The following is an 18,605-nucleotide window of genomic DNA, read 5'->3' on the forward strand; positions in this document are numbered from 1 at the left end:
CTAATCATGGTTTCAATTTGAAGCCTAAACCTTGTAACATCCTGAATTGACATTCTATAGTGTATGAAGTTGATATAGGGAAGAAAATAACAAGCAAATCACAAGCCAACTGTGGCAACCAATATTGAAGAGAAGATATCCAGGATTATCATTGGTGCTGTTTTCTTGGCTGGAATTGAAAGGGGATCTTTTCAACCAAAATCAGAAAATTGTTACCAGTGGATTTTTGTTTGATTTACTTTTGTTTTGACTTGGAACTGATAAGAACTGGTTCAAGACTTTTCTTTTCCTTTGAACATTTGGAATTGACTTTGAAACCCTGGGGAAAGGGATTTTCCCAGGACAGGTGAAGGTCATCCAGATATTGTTCAATTCTTGTTTATCATCTTATATTGCTTTATTATTATTGTTGTTCCCTTAGCCTTTAGACTAGGTAGGGAATCCACTCATAGAGTAAGACAACCAAGGCTTCATTTGCAAACATTTTCTTTAACAAAATGTCTAAGTTTGAGAAAACTACAAGCAGTTGTCCGCCTCGCATTACTGACCCCTCACACTATTCATAAAACCTTTCAAAGGAGGATCCCAATAACTATAGGCCAATTGTCGTTCTTGATATACCGAGCAACATCTTTAATCTGGTCTTGCTTCAGGAACTCATAGGAGGGGCCACCGTTAATGTTATCCATCAATTGGTCTTTTGAAAGGGATTGGGAACCACCTTTAAAAGTTTCATTTTAAATTGTATCAAAGGAGCAGCATTTAGTAGGATTAATGCACTTGTTTATGTGGTATATTTGGACTTCACTGCTGCATTTAAGTTCCAATAAAACCTGATCTGGCGGGGCAGATTGGGCATGAGGGCCTTAATGATGAGCCCTGGTGGCGTTAACACCCGTTCCAGCTAGACGGATCAGGTTTTACAGCTATTAGCACCTCTGGTTTGTAATCTGAAAACCCAGGGTGCCGACAGCAATCTATTTTGTCTGAATAAACAGGACTCACTTGTTGCGTCTCGTTCATTCAAACAAACTACTTACATAAAATGGCTGCAGTGGAGATGGAAATTGCAATTCCATGGTGGCCTGGATGTGGTGGCGGTAATGGCACTGCCACCAAATTAATTAATTAATTAATTCATTACATTTATAAAGCGCTCACACAGCCCGCAGGCATCGAGGCGCTGTTACAGGAATAGTTTTTTTGTCTTAGTTACGTATTTATAACGCGCTTAAACACCCAGAGGTTTCTAAGCGCGGACCCGGGGATCGAACCTGTGTTGCTTCATGTCGTCTTGCTTCCAAGACGCGCACGCTGCCGCTGAGCTATCCTCCCGGGACAAAGAAAAAGGTAAATAGGTTGGGGAGGGATCAGGGGTGAAGGGACAGAGGCAGGAGGGAGGAAGAGAAAAGGAATGGGAGGTGGGCAAAAATGGTGCAGCTGGTGAAAGGTGCCTCCAGGTTGCTTAGAACACATGTTGATTGTGGGATTCAGCCCATGAGCCAAGCACCTGATTAGCTGTGGTGCCCGCTCCAAGTCCTAATAAAGTAAACAGAAACCTTTTATGGTTAAAGTTTCATCAGTGGCGCGAGTGTACCATAGGGTTTACTGAAATTACTTATACTAGTATACTCTGATATGGTGATTCACATTGGATTTAACTATGAAGGGCTTTTTTTATGAGAAGGTTACCACAGTAAGAAGACTTAAGCAGGAATGCCTCTTGGCTCCCTGCATGTTTAATCTATAAATTGCAGATTTTCAAAGGTGTTTGAAAAGGTTGATAGGTTCCCCTAAATTCAGTGCTACCAAGTTTACGTAAATTACTTATACCAATGATCTAATTTGTTTGATCAAAGGTGCTTGGATGCGATTTGCTCATATTCAAGGGATTATCAATTTGTATGAGGAAAACTATAGTTTTGCGTTTCAGTAGACTAAGGCTTAAAATGTCCGAATTCCTCTGGCACATTGACAAGAGACATCAGGCCATCTATTTAGGCTTTATGATCACAAATTCTAAATTGGATGTCGTACATCATGAAAAGACGTTAATAAAAGGCTACCACTCATAATGACAATGAAAAATTTTCATAGAGAACATGTCGGATTCTGATGACAACCATTGATGCTGCCTTATAAACAAAAGGTTCTTCCAACTATTCTTTATACCAGCAGGCTGTCAGGAGAAACCCCCATGCGCTCTATCAATTTTTCCAATTTCATCATAAGTGGTAGCATTTTATTCAAGGATCTTTCATGATGTACCACATCTGTCAATCCAAGTTCACTTCAATTCCGATGGCACCAATAGACATGCATTGAAGTAAACCCAGAAATTATCTCCAAAAACGTTGCAAGACCTGCGTGATGTATTTGGAAGCCTTTATTTCTTTATCAGAAATCATAAGAAGGTTACCTGAGGCAGGCGCTTCTCTACTGATACAAAATAACATATTCCTCTCTGAAAACAGTATCTTGAAATTAAAATAATTTTCTTCATTTTAACACTGGTATATATATGTGTCTGAAATCTCCATAACAACATTGCATGAAAGAGATTTTTCACAGAGGCATGCACTTCTGGGCCACAGTGAGGTGGATATGCCCAGGCTGTTCTCAGACTCAGAAGCAGACTCCACAGATAGACACAGTTCAAAATCAACAAATCTACACAGAGCCACCAGACGACACGGCAAGATGGACGTGCAGGTGCGTATTCAGGCTATTCTTTTGAAAATGAAAGCTATGAATCAGCGTACCCAGGAGACTAATATTATTGTACAGGACATAATGAAGGAAATAAAAGCCATCTATGGTCGCATTAACCTGCAGGCCGAACGCACCACCGACAATGAGAGTATTGAAGGATGACCAAGACACCCTTATCCATCGAAATAGATGCCATGATCAAAGAGGTACAGAGACTGGGTGCGAAGATGGAAGATCAGGAAAATTGATTGAGACACAATAATCTACATCTGGTTGGCGTCCCAGAAAATATGGAAGGGGCAGATATGGAAGGATTCCTATACACCTTCTCCAAGACAATCTGCACATAGCTAATGCACAGGAATATGTCATAGAAAGGGTACATAGAGCACCAATCCCAAAACTTAAATAAGGTGAACGCACACAAACAATAATGTTCCGCCACCTGAATTTTCAACACAAACTTGACATTTGGATGGCTTATCGAAGCAAAGGAACCATACAGAAGGAAGGCTTGATCATACAAATATTCAACGATTTCTCGGTGGAGGTCTCTAAATGGCGCAAAGAATTTAATCTGTTTATTGATGCCCTGAAAGGATCGGACCATCAATATTATCTCAGGTTCCCGGCAGTATGGTGCTTCCAACGAAAAAAGCAATGGCACTAATTTGCATCCCCAGAGGATGCATGGCGATTCCTGAAACCGCATGATGTTGTCACAGGGGACCATATGACAAAAGGGACGGAGGGAGCTGATGCAAAGAATGCAGAACTTCACCCGCAACGCGGCCCAGACTTCCAAGATCGATGGAAAAAAGCTGGAAGAGGTTAAGTACCTTGAACCCCCATGCAGGGATAGAGCCTGAAGATATGATGGGCATGTCCCTCATTAAGGGCTAGTCTGCCAGGTTACATCCATGCCTTCAATTACATCGCCCATCTTCCATGCCATCGGGCAGACCCACTGACCAAAACAAGATGGCAGGACGTTTCTGCTAATTGATGAGCGCTTCTCTATTTGAGAGATCACAGTGGGGCTGATCAGCAAAAGGCAGCAAATCTGTTGCCCCCCATGAAATACAGAGTGAATTATTCCCATTTGTTTCTTCTCTTTTCATTCTTTGTTATGTGTGGGACTGTGGTGAAGCCTGATTGGTTTCCCTCATATTCCCCACATTGGTTATTATGCTTCCTTATTGGGGTCCTACGATTAGACCATGTTTGAAGGCCTTTTAAGTTAATACATATGGTACGTAAGCCTATGGAGCAAGCTGCTTAGACGCAAAAATTGTTTACGTTGAGATGCGCAATGTTATCTACTCACTGCTGGAGGGAAATTACTCTATATATAGGGGTCTATGTAGACAAGATATACCGATCTAGCCGTATACACATACCATATCGCATTACAATATATCAGGTAGAATTGATAATAGGATGGTAACGCATTCCAATTAGGATACTGTGAGGGTGCGGAAGTAAGGCTCGGGCACAAAGGTGACATGATTTTGGGCAGAAACATTATTATATGAAAATGGGTTGGAAAAATGCCTCACTGTCCCTAAAACTAAGAGGGGTTTCCCTGCCACTAAGAAAATTAATGAACCTGTCAGAATGTCCAAATTATAAAATCTGTCCCTGTTGTGTCTCAAAACACCTACTTTTGTCCCGAACACTAATAACATAAACTAACTGTACAAGGAGGATCTCTTCCCAAAGTAAAGATGTTCTTTGTGAATCCAACAAACAGAAAAGTACACAGTCTCTGGCAAAAAGTGACACAAAGACATTTCAAAACTGTAAGCTTCCAAAGTTAGGGTTGTAAACCTTTCAACTAGATTCATTATTGTCAACATGGCACACTCCTTTTGCCAACTATGGGATTTGTTGTACTGTATTTTCTTCTGGGTGTGAATCCCTGACTTATATAAGTGCTTGGTTCACTCTCCTGACAAACAGTAATGCTTTCATGTAACTTCTCATTTGGGTGCGGGTTCCAGACTTGCAAAATTCAATTTGCCTTAGTATGCTCTCCTGCCAAGCCTTTGTCCTCTTGAGGACTGCCTCTTTATAACTGTGAGTCCCAGACTCATAACATTCACTGTTGCTTGGTTTATTCTCCTGCCAAACAACAGTTCCAGTATGGACTGCCTCTTTTTGGGTGCAGGTCCCAGAATCGCAATACATGGTTTGGCTTTGTTTCAGTTTCTCATATGGGTGCAGGTCACAGAATTGCGATGTTTGGATTTGTTTCTGTTTCTGACTTTTAAATGGGCGCCTGTTCCAGACGTCCATTGATCAACATTCAGGGTCCCAGACCTTCTTATTATGGCTTCCGCCTTCACCACTTTGCTCCCCCAGACCTCCTGCAACACTGGGACAACAAGCGTACCTGTTTGCTTCCCTCTGGAAGGTACCAGTGTTTCCCAAGCGGCTGCATCTTCTCTGGAGGCTCTTGTCACGTTTGGGGCTTAGTTGTGGTCAGCAGCGGTTTCCTTGATGTCTGTTTCTTCCCGGCTGTGTGTCCTCTCTGCTGGGCGCTTCACTGGTGCTTAGAGTGCCTGGAGGTATCAACAATAGTAACGTGAACAGTCCTGGATCCATGGACCTTGCTTCCATTCTCCTCATCCTCTGCTTTCGGCTTCCATCCGGCTGGCTCTCGCTGCTACCTGGTTTGCCGTTTTCCTCCTCTGGGATTGATCTCTCTATCCAACTCAGCTGTCTGATGTTTAAACTCCTGCATCTGGAAAGGGACTTGCTTTTGACCAATATGCTTGCTTGAAAACTAGAGCACTCATTCTGGTTCAAAATAGTGATCTTTGGACTCCTGATCATCTTCTTCTTCTTAGTCCTTAAGAAGCTAGAATGTTCATTCGGTGTCTACCTAGTGATCCTTGGATTCCTGATCAACTTCTTCTTCCCAGTATATGTCAAAGAGTCAGTGTCACGCTGTCCCCTCATTCTGTCACTATTTCACAAGCATCTAGGTCAGACAATACTCACACTCTATCTAGGACAGGCAACACTCACAATGCATCAGTTACCCCAGTCAGGTTTCCATTACATGTCACTCACAGTGGACGGGTGTCACGTGAACGGGTTTACCCCAAGGGCCACATATGCAGACTCAAGGGTTCCCTGTTCCTTCACTGGCGTCTGCCATGGCGTCTGCAGGAGGGAGCTCGCAGGCGCCGGCTACAGGATGCTCCGCGCAGAAAGTCAATTCCGCGATCATGGAGACCATTGAGATCAAAACAACACTCACGTGTCGCGTCTGCGGGTCACGTGACGCGTTTATCCGTCTCACTCGCGGATCAGGTGGCGCGGAAGCCTCCACTACTTAAACGCTGAACTTCCGCACGTCTGCGCTTCACAGCTGTTCTTTGGAGGACTCTGTACGGCGTTTGGATACTTTGTGTTTCACGGCTCTTGACTCTTGGACTGTTTTCAGATTTACTTTGCTCACGTCTTTTGGCTCTGTTTGCTGGATCATCTCGAACTCGGAACGCCTTCTGGACTGTCTTGGATTACCCTGAATTGGACTTGGCATTTTTCCTCTTCACTGCATTACGTTATCAAGTACTTTGGATTTTGGTCCTTTCGTTTCATCAAGTTACAGGAGGGCAAGTTGGGTTATAACCCAGCCTACAGTTCTTCTCCCTACTGTCATCGGGGAAACCAGCTCACGTGCCCCTCCACGGAATTATCAACCATCATAGGATTCTGGGCTTCCTCACCCATCAGCTTAGGTAAGCCCTGCTCTTTATTCTGCTTGTATGCTTGTACTGTGCTCAGTTGATTGCTAATAAAGGTTTTCCTTTACAGCTGCCTTGGGTTTCAACATTTCCGTGGTTCCGGGCTTCAAGAACTACCCACCTGTGGCCTCAATGATTGCATAGGGAGTAATCTTGTATTCTCTCTCTGTGGTACTTGGGGACGGAGGTTTCAATACTCTTCACGACAATCAAGCAACCTGACAGTCAGATGTGAGATATTCTGCATGTTCTAAAGTTTTAACCCTGTCAAGTATATTAGATTGACTAGCTTCACAATAATAGTCATTGGCCTTATCACGAGGGAGAGGAGGATGAAACATTGGAGAGGTGTTTAGGGGTACAACTGCGGGGGCACACCACAACCCCTGAAGAATGCTCATCCCTAATCCCATAAGGGAGTTCCTCCCCCATGTGATCCTCCCTTGGTGCACCACCTCCAAGAGGGACTATTGTACTGTGGACGCACCACCCTGGACCCATGGGAAAGGTCTCCCTCTAGGGGAGAAGGGATGACATCCTCACATTCATCACTAAACATATTCCAAACTCTTAATGACTACGCTCACATGCATCATGCTTAATATACAGGGATTGGAAGACCTGATTAAGAGGCGCAGATTGGTAAACTATATGAGAGCTACACAGGGTGACATACTTTGCCTGCAAGAAACACAACTGAATACAACTGAGTTGTTGAAACTTTACAGGGGATGGGAGGGTCAGGGGGTTCCTGCACCCTATCATAAAATAGGGGGTTCCATTATAGTTCATAAGAGGGTTCCACCTTAAGGTTCTCAATACAGTGACTGATAAAGAGAGACGATATGTTATGCTACTCATAACTATGACCCAACAGTTGATGCTCCTGGTTTCTTCATGCATGCCTTTGCGGTGTGTGCTTCTTTCATGGACTATTTCACACTAATTGGTGAAGACTTCAACGTTACCCTCTCATAGGCAAACCATGACCTCTACTCCACAGCACAAGGCAAGGACACCTGCTCACTGCTCTCCTGAATAACCGTGAAGACTTGCTCTCCAACCGCGATTCAAACACCCCCTGTGTCCCCATATTACTTGATCTCTCCTCTGCCTTTGACACAGTCAACCATGCCATCCTGCTCAACCGTCTCCGTGATAATCTGGGTATCACCGATCAGGCCCTGGCTTGGCTGCCCTCCTTCCTCTCCGATCGACCCTCCTAGGTCCAACTCTATCTCTACCTGTGGTGTTCCCCAGGGGTCTAACCTCTCTCCCTGGCTGTTCAACCAATATTTGGCACTTCTTGCCAACCGCATTGCAGCTCTCTGCCCCAACCTTCAGTGCTATGTGGATGACACTCAACTCATTTTCAGGCTCCCTTTCACCACCTCTTCTCCTTCTCTCATCTCTGACTGCCTGTCCGCCATCCAGGAGTGGTGTGCCACCAATGATCTCTGCCTTAATGCCAGTAAGACCGAGATTCTCCTCATCAGCACACCTGCTCCCTCCTTTCCTGTCACTCTCTGGCCGGCCTCTCTTGGCCCTCTTCCTGTTCCCACCTGTGAGGCTAAAAACCTCGGGTCATCTTCGACTCCACACTTTCCTTCTCACCTCACATCTCTGATGTCTCAAAGAAGTCACACTACCAACTGCTCCTCCTAAAGGGTATTCTTCCTTTCCTCTCCTTCCCCCAGAAGCTCACTGTCTCCATAGCTCTGGTTCTCTCGAAGCTGGACTACTGCATCAGCTTCTTTCTAAATCTGTCTGCCTCTACTCTCCGCCCTCGGCAACTCACCCAAAACAGGACTGCAAGACTTGTCCTTGGCCTCAAGCCCAGAGATCGTATCTCTCCAGGACTGAAATCTCTGCACTGGCTCCTAGTGGCGGCGAGGATTACGTTCAAAACCCTCTGCATTGTCCACAAGGCCTTCTGGGGCCTGGGACCTCTATACCTTCAACTCTCCCTTCCTAAATATCTTCCTTCTCGAGCTCTACACTCATCTGCCTCCAACTCCCTCAGGGTCAGTCGCTTCTCCAAGCAGCGAGTTGGTGGTAGATCTCTTTCTTCTGCGGGGGCCTCCCTCTGGAACAGCCTCCGTGCCTCTCAGAAACTTGAGGAGAACCATCCTCCTCTTTGCTTCTGCTTTCCCTCCTCCTCCCCCCTGCTGATCTCCTGGCTGAATCTGAAATTGCACTGGTTACCTGGCTACCCTCTGATCTCGGGCCCAGGTCCCCTCCCCACCAGTTGCACACCTGCACTGCCGCCCTGGCAACCCTTGCACTCTGGGACAGTTTTTGTATCCCTTCAGCCCCTACCAGCACTTGACACCCGATGTCTGCATTTACCCTTGCACTTGCCACCAGCTGGCCGCACTCTTATTTATTGTCTTATCTATTTTACTCTTATCCTATGTACTGCACTTGCCATTCCGTCTGCACTTTTCCCCCCTGCCCCCTCCTCTGCACTTGCGCGATCGCAATGTCACCTGGCCTAGTACGATTGTTGTCTCTGTCTTCCCTCTGTTTCCCTTACCTTGCCTCGTCGCGCCTGGAAACACTTGTGTATAGGCGTGTTATAAATGCCATATCATATCATATCACTTTGATGATGAGCTGCATATAATAGCAATGTGGAGAAAACTACCCCCGTCACAGAGAAATTGGACTTTTTACTCGAATCCCCATCGCAGTTATGACAGGCTATATTATTGGCTGATCCCATCTAATATCGCACACATGATCGATCAATGTAATATTCTTCCTATGACCCTATCCGACCATGCCCCTGTCCTATTGAAATGTACCTTTCCAGATGAACCTGAGCGGTCTCCGTCTTGGAAGCTAAACCTAGCAACATTACACCACCTTTATAGAACGTCTGGCAGAGGCCACCGACATCTTTTGGGAGTTAAATATGACCTCTGAATATAATTCCCTTAGATGTTGGGATGAGTCCAAATCCTTCCTCAGGGGGCACTGCATTTCTAGCTGGGCTCACAATCTCAGAACATGGACACCTTGGGAAGCACAAATGGCATCTGAGCTACGCACAGCCGAACATATGCATAAGAGGACAGATACCCCACTGTATTGACTCATATGATTACTCTTAGAGCACAAAAAAGCACATTTCTACAATCCGGGCGCAAAAATCCTTTCCTAAATGGTCCCAGGCTTTCTTTGAGGAGGTGGACAGGCCTATTCGTATGATGGCATTGGCGCTCAAAAGGCAACAAGGTGCACAAATAATCGAAAGAATCTGAAACAACAGGGGGAGTTACTAATGGGCAATGGGAACATAAAATCTTGGTTCGCGAATACTAAAAGGAACTATATGTCATCCCATCAAATAGAGATACAAAACAAATACACATCTTTTTACAGCAAGTGTGACGTCCCACAATTTCTCATACAGATCCAATATTACTGAACTCTCCAATTACAGGGGATGAGGTGACCAAGGCCATCATGGGTCTTTCCCCCGGAAAGGCGGCTGGCCCAGATGGCCCACTCATTGACCGCTATAGATCCATTATTGAAACCATTTGGAAGAACTTCCCATCAGCCCATAACAAAAACAATTTCCTAACGGCATCTCTTAACTATAAAGAAGCCATTCTCCAGCCCAAAAAAGACACCTATAACGTGTGGATTATTAAAGCCAAATCTAGTACGAAAGAACTATTTAACATACTGAGAGAATTGGAATCTCCCTCTTCCTCACCAGTCACTTGTATTAAAGATACTATATGGTGTACAAACATTTAAAAAACTTTATTTGACAAAATAACGATACTACAAGCCAAAATAGAGTCCAAATAAACGTAGTCTCTCCGCTGATACAGCACAACCCCTCCCCCCTCTACTCTACACTCATACTCTGTTCAACTTCTCCCCTCTCACCATCAAAGAGGTAGAGGCCATCATCTTGAAACTGAAACCTTCAAGATGCCAGGGAGATACTTGCCCTGCTCCCATCATCAAAGAAATAGTAAAGGAACTGGCACCCTTCATCACCACTTTAACCAACGCCTTTTTTGAAACAAGTGTAGTACCCACCAATCTGAAAGACACATGGATCCTCCCCATACTAAAAAAAAACACCATAGACCCAAACATCCCTTCTAATTATAGACCGATCACAACAGTACAATTACTATTGAAAATCCTGGACCGAGCAGCTGAAACAGCCCTGATTGACCTTAAGAAGCAAATGGACGACTTAAAGGACAATGGTAAACAAGCCTTATTACTATTACTAGACCTCTCGGCTGCATTTGCCTTAGTAAATCACAAAGTCCTTTGCAGCCACCTCTCAACAGCAGCGCACTTCTCCAACAAAGCCAATGCTTGGATACAGTCATTCTTAGATAACAGATCGATGAGGGTCTTTGCAGCGTCTGCGTCAGCTGAACCAGCACCAGTCACATGCAGAGTCCCTCAGGGTTCTTGTGTGTCTCCAACACTTTACAATGTGTTCACGAAGCCCCTTTTCGACGACCTTGACTATTTGGGTGTCACCTACACAAAATATGGGGATGACACCCTAATACTCATTCCTATCACCGGTAAATACAACATTGACTCCAAAGTACTCAATGACTTTTATCTCCACATACAAGCCTGGATGGCTAAGCATGGACTCATGACGAGAAGACAGAGCTACTCCTCCTATGTTCCCAAACAAGACTTAACAGATTGGATGAACAGTTCACATCCTTTAACATTGACGGAAATAACATAAAGGTATCCAAGCATGTAAAAACGCTAGGCATCTATCTTGACTCTTCACTTACCATCACAAGACAAATCAATGCGACAGCTTCCTCCACTTCATACACCTGCAAGCTCATTAACACTTGCAGACCATTCCTATCGACTAATAACTGCATATCCATAGCCAGAACATTAGTCCTTTCATAACTAGACTATTGTAATGTGCTGTACCTAGGAACTAACCAGCGCAACCGAAAAAAGCTCAAAATAATCCAAAATAATGCCCTTAGATCAGCACTGAACATCCCTAGGGTTCACCACATCCCTGAGCTAATATGTCACACACACTGGCTCTCTGTTAACCATGAGGAGTGTGTTTAAAACCCTATCACTCACACATAAGTGCCTTGCCAGCTCTGCGCCTAGTTACCTGACCGACAATTTCTCCCGCAACTCCTCAGACCGTCCAACGAGATCCTCACAATTACACTGCCTAAAGATCCCTAGGTTTAAGCTCCAGAAGGCAGGAGGCAGCAGTTTCCCTGTACTGGCTGCCAAACTTGGGAACACTCTGCCACTAGCCTCAAGATCAGAAGCATCCTACCATCTATTCAGTGAAAACCTGGCTCTCCTCGCAAGAGACTTAAGTTTATCTGTATCTCCTCTGTACTGTTTGCCTGTACTCTTCTACTGCATTTTGTTGATTCTGTTTTCTACTCTAACTTGTGATCTATTGTTGTAACATATGTACCTGTAAGTAATGCGCCCAGATGCCTCAGGGCTCGGTGCGCTATATAAAAGAAGAAATAAAATAAATTAAATAAATAAATTAAACACTGGTGCCATGGTGAACGGCAGCGTTCACGAAGGTAGTCTAGGCAGACAGCCTCCTGAGCTCCATGATGAGGGAGAATATTGTGATCTTTCACAGATCAGGTAGGGACCCAGAGGAGTGTTGCTTATAGTGCCCAATATCACTTATTAATTCAGATGCTAAGATACGTTTGCCAAATGTCTGTCTGGACGACTGGAGAGACTACTAACTATACTTATACACCAAGACCAAACAGGGTTTATCGTGCCTCGCCATTCCTCTGATAATATGAGACGCCTACGACATGTCATTTCTGGCGGGTCGTATGCAGAGGATGTTGTCCTCACCCTCGATGCTGAAAAAGCATTTGATAAAGTGCAATGGGATTACATGTTCGCCTTCTTAGTCAGTTTGGTATAGAAAAGCATTTGATTAAAATGGATGCGTTATTATATAATGGCCCAAGTGCAACAGTGGCTATGAATAGTTTCACCTCTGAGGAATTCCCGTTATATACAGGAACACGTCAAGGATGCCCAATATCGACACTTTTATATGCATTGTCCATAGAATGGTTGGCCTCGAAATTTGGTATGGATGGTGAAATAAAGGGTATTGTAAGATGGGGTGAGGAACATGGCGTCTCCTTACATGCCGTTGACATTCTATTATATATAGTTGGCTGCTCAGCATAGCTCCGATTACATATATGAGATTCAGCAAGAATATGGACCGATTGGGAGTACAAATTGGTACAAATCAGAGGTGATGACATTGCGACCCGCCATACCTTGAGATCCAGGTGGAGTGGCCCCTTTTAGGCTGCAATTGCAATCCATTAAATATTTGGGGATAAGAGTAACCACTGATGTGAAAGAATTGACAAATTTAAATTACCCCCCACTACCCTATGAACCAGGATTAAACAAGCCATGATTAGATGGAATATGCTTCCCCTCTCACTTACGCAGAATTAACATGATAACAATGAACTCTATGCCCAAATTGATCAATTTATTGTATATGATCCTGTCACCCCGACAGCTTCTATGTTCTGGGATTTGGACTGTTGGGGACATTCACATGGCGAAATAAGAAAACACGATTGAAAGCTATAATTTGACAAGCCACTAAAGCGGACGGAGGGCAGGCGCTACATCCTGGAGGACATATTATCTGGTTGCACAAATATGCTGGTTGGGAAGATGGCGGAATGGGGAAGAAACAACCAGTTGGCGCTCCATGGGATTAGCCGCAATGCATCCTTTTACCCCATAGGAAATACTGACGATCCCTCGGGTAAGGATTTCAGGGTCGATAAAAGAGCATTGTATTCATGGCCTGACGCTTAGACAGTGGCATTGGATGCTTACAATGACGGGCACTGACACAAGTTGTGCCCCACCCTGGCTCAGCATCAGAGCACTTATTGTCAGAGAAATCGGGCACACTTTAGACAGGAGGCACGATGTTCGGATCATGGACCTCTATGATCAGAGCCCTCCACTACCATTTCAGGAAGTTCGAGATATATTAGGCTTAGCATCTGACGAATGGTTGCAGCATAAGGTGCCAATGTCAGTAGCAAACTCCCACACTTCTACTGCCTCACAGTAGAGCGATTTATCGGTGTGCGAATCTACATTTGCCAGAGTTATCACAGACTTTCAAATTAAAACATTTTATGTGCCATCTTCTTCACCAAACAAGCTCTAGAGAAACACGACTCTCGCTGCCATGTGGACTGAAGATTTAGGAATGACGGTTGACACTGAAGACGTTTCACTGCACTCAAGGAAGTCTCCTACAACCTTAAGACTAGAGAGATTTAATATAAAACCGTCTAACGTGTCTACTTTACTCCAACCAGGTTACATGCTATGTAACTCTTACAATCACATACATGTTGGAAATAGCTGATAAGCCACTACAGTATCACCCCTGATCGCCCCTGTATCCCCAGATCTAACAGTCTTCTGAGCATGCATGAGATGCCATCTATGAAGATGTGCATACAGGTATGGGATAGGGCGGTCTTGTGGTGTGGTCTGCCGTCCTTCTTGTCCCCTCTTACCCCGGTACATTTCAATCTGGATTTCCGGCCGGCCTATGATGGCGTGTCCTTCTCCAAATGGTGGGCGGGGGGATGTGAATTTTTAGGGCACATATATGACAGGGCCAGATTCGATCCTTTGAATCATGTAAGGCCACCTTTTGTGGTTGGGGTTGATGAAGGGGACTGCTACCAATACTGGCAGCGGAGGCATTGGGCAATGCAACCACATAATAAATCGGCCACCGCTAGATTATATACAGGGGTTGAGACAGTGACTTTCTCCATGTGTGACTCAAAGGGTTTGATATCTCGCCTATATGTGGTCTTGGGATCTGAAGCTTGTACTAAGCTGCTGTCATACTCCCAGGCATGGCACGTTGAACTGGGGGCAGACATTCTGGTCTCGAGCTGGAGCGAAGCATGGAAAGTGCTCAAGAAAGCCACCCAGAGTGTACAATACCTAGGTAGGGCCTCATCACGAGCTTGGCTGTATTCCGGTGTATTTTCCATTTAGCGCTATTTGCGCTAATGCCACGATGTCTGGCGGATACAACGTCAGATCATGAGTCGGCATGCGCGCGCGCACGGCCATGGCATTAATGCAAATAGCGCCCAGCGGAAAAAGTGGCGATGAACCCGTAAATCCAGCGCATGTTGCGATACCGCCGAGCCGCAGCACTAGTAGCGCGTGCTATTAGCGCTGCGGTAAATGCGTCACTGCCGGAAGGGGAAATAAAGCAGTGGCCATCTTGGAAATCATAATCTGCCGAAAATCGCAGCCCCTGTAAGCCATCCACTCCTCCAAAGCTTGGCAAATGTCAAAGGAAAGTACCAGGGGCAAGTCCGCTTTGGACAGGGTGCGAAAACCTAAGTTCACAGACCAGGAGCTTTCCATACTTGTTGAGGAGGTTTTGGGACATCAAGAAGAGCTATATGGCCCCTAGCAGCGCAAGACAAGTGCACAGCGGCGAGCACAGATCTGGAGACAAGTGAGCCAGAAGGTGTCAGTGGTGAGTCGTGTGCCCTGGGCTGGGGAGGATTGTTGCAAGCGGCTGAATGACTTGTGGGTCTGTGTCCGTGGTCTCCTGGCCCAGGACAGGAGAGAGAACATGGTGACTGGAGGAGGGCCAGCACCACCACCACCTGAGTTGACACCATGGGAGGAGCAGATGACCACCCTGATTGACATGGGCACAATTGTGGGAGTCGGCGGAGCAGAGGCAGACACCGGTACTAAGGAGGCTGTGGGTGAGTGCAACCCACCTTGAAAACTGCATAATCATGTTAGGCCAACCCCTCCAATCCCAATATGTGTTTGCAATGTGTGTGACGCACCGCAGCCACCCATTAGTGCCCCCTTGTACCACTGTACCCTAGCACCCCCTGGTGCCCTAATTACCAAAAATGTATCAACCTAAGCCCCAAGGGAAAGGCATTCATGGGCATGGCACAGCCACGTGATGTGTGGGTGTGTATTAAAGCCCCCCCGGCACAGCGACATGGGAGCTGTGCATTCACAACAGGCATCTAAAGATGTTCGACCAACATGTCCAAGCAGTGTCACTCTCCTGTAGCACGTTCCACCAATCACAACATGGGTACTGAGTAATATGCAATGGCCAAGCATGATGAAAACTGTGCCCTAACCCACTGTAAGGCATGATTTGCATGATACAAATGTAAGCTGCCCTCAACTCATACAAAACCCTACGTACCCCACAGGCACGCAGCGATAATCACAGGGCAGTGATGATGGTGAACAAGTATCACATCCAGCCGCAGGTCCCGAAGTGCACCACCACCCCCCCCCCGCACAGGGACCGGCATGAGAAGGAAAGACGCAGGATACATCCTAGGTCACCCCACCACCCCCCCCGCACAGGGACCGGCATGAGAAGGAAAGACGCCGGACACATCCTAGGTCACCCCACCGGACCCCACTCAGACCGGTGCAATGCCCACAAGGCCGCAGGGCATCACTGCCACAAACGCTGGGAGCCACCACGGGCATTCAGGATGTGGAGGGATCCACCAATGGGTCTAACTCAGATGAGGGACACACAACCACTGCGTTACGACATACTGCACTGGTGTTCTTACCCAACCACAGTGCCACACATGAGATGGGCACACACCAAGGGGGTCCGGAGCAGGTGTCAGTGGTAGCACACACTCCCCATGTACCTGTGCGTGTACGTTGTGCCTGCACACCCGTGCCTGATGTGGACACACCTTCCTATGGGTCCCCTGAAGGCACCCTCTCCAACCAAAGCCGCCCCATCATAGACGCCGCCATGTCCCCCAACAGCACCCCTGCCACCCCGCACAGACCTGTCAGTCCAATCAACAGCACACCTGACAGACCCATCGCCATAGTACCTGCTGTAATGGGGTGGCTGGATGTGATGGAGGCTTCTCAGCTGAGAATTGAGACCATGTCTGTTGACCACAACCGCCACATCAAGGCAATAAGCCGTGCCATACGCAATGCTGCCAAGACCGTGGCACGTGATAATGCAGGTACCCGTAGAGTGGTGGAGGGCTGTACAGTGGCCCTGATAGGATTTGGACAAAGAGTATGAGAGTTGTGTGAGTGCCAATCTGCACATGCTGAGCAGATGCGGGAGGCATACAATCTGCTCCGCCATCAGCTGCAGTCCTCAAGAGCTATTCCATCTACCTCTACAACACCCACAAAGGGATCCCTGGAGGCTTCTCCCAGACCACTGTTCCTTGTGCAATCTCCCACACCGCTCACCGGAGGGACCCGAACGTGGGAAGCACCCACAACCATCCTAGATGGCAATAGCACGGTTGTGCCGCGCCCTGGGCACATGGACCCACTTGCACTGTTTTTTAGGGGAGTTCACAGGGGGGAGGGGGCTTGTGTGCTGGGGAGTTCACAGGGCGAAGGGGGGATTGTGTGCTGGGGAGTTCACAGGTGGGTGGGATTGTTCAACTAATAATAAATCCTCTTCATTATGCATACAAAGCATGGACATTCATGATTGTGTTAAAGTGCTCTTTATTTTACAAGTGATATGTGTTAAACCTCCCCTCCCTCATCCCATCCCTGTGTACATGTGCCCCGGCTTCAAGCACATTTTCATCATCACTCCCATCGCCAGGTGGCTGGCCATCAGCATCGGGGTGCAGTGGCACATGCCTGCGACAGTAAATGTTGTGCAGCATGGCACAGGTAAGTACCATTTTGCCAACTTTCTCTGATGCATACATCAATGCCCCTCCCGTACGGTCTAGTCACCGGAAGCATGCCTTCAGCAATCCAAATGCCATTTTCACACAGATGCGTGTACGCCCATGGGCAATGTTGTATGCCAGCTCATCTGGAGTGTTTTGATTATGCACAGGGTTCATGAGCCATGTGTACTGCGGGTATCCAGAATCACCTGCAGGGGAGAGAATGCGGACATTAGGCCAAGGTTGGTTGAGTGGGTGTACAAGGCGCAGACATCAGTGACATTGGCAGCAGAATCAAGTATGTGTTGAAAAGTTCCATGCTATCTCAGTGCAATGTTGTCATACATCCTTCGCCTTCCGGGACATACATTGGCGGAGGTTGACATGCAGCAGTGTATCAATGAACATGCTAATGCTTATATGTGTCACACGCATGTAGTACACGTACGCTACATTTCATATACCTACTTTCATTGTGGTGTGTGCTGTGCAAGGTGCAGTATTCAATCAGTGGAGAACTTACTGCATGAACCACCCTTGTGTCTAAATGGCACAGTACTCTGTCCCTTATTTCTGGATGAGGGTACCCTTATATCTGTATGTTCAGGTGACATTTTGGTAGGCCATGTGTTGTGGCATTCGCTGTGGCTGGTGTTTCGTTTGCTACTTGGCACAATCCTGTACATTTGGCCAGGCATGTTATTGGCCAATCAGGGGTCACTGTCTCAGGGATGGTGATTTTCGTGACTCCAACTACTCGTGTATTGTGGTTTTGTGGATGCGCCTACATTAGGATTCTATTGGCATGACTGTCTGGTGGCCTTGGTGGGAAATCTCTTCTGTGTCAGGGTGAGGAGCCGCAATGCACACACAAGATGCTTTGTGGTAGTTGGGCTTCCATATGTGACTGTGCTTTCACAAGAGTGTGCCATTCAGACTGGGTGTGTTCTGTTGTGTGGAACATGTGCAAGGGTTTTCGTGCGAGGCACATGCATGGAAATGGTGCTGTGCTAGTGCTGCCTGTGTCTCCTGCTGGCATGCAGGGATTCCTGTGTGTATGCCCCCCCCCCCCAACAGGTGTCATTTGGTATGCATTTCAGTATACATTTGTACTCACCCAACATCCATGTGTTTTGGCCTCGGTGCATCTCCATGTAGGCTGGCAGGGTACTGTTGCGCAGGACCATGGAGTCGTGGGTGGATCCTGGGTAGTGGGTGGAGCAGTGGGTGAAGGTTAGGTCGGGGGTACACGTCATCTGCACGTTCATGGAATGGTAATCCTTACAGTTCCTGTAGGCTGCCTCATATTCCCGGGGTGCTACTAGTGCTACATGTGTGCAGTCTA

This window comes from Ambystoma mexicanum, chromosome 7q, assembly GCF_040938575.1.
Source record: "Ambystoma mexicanum isolate Mex_15411 chromosome 7q, UKY_AmexF1_1, whole genome shotgun sequence".
In the NCBI taxonomy this organism is placed as follows: Eukaryota; Metazoa; Chordata; class Amphibia; order Caudata; family Ambystomatidae; genus Ambystoma; species Ambystoma mexicanum.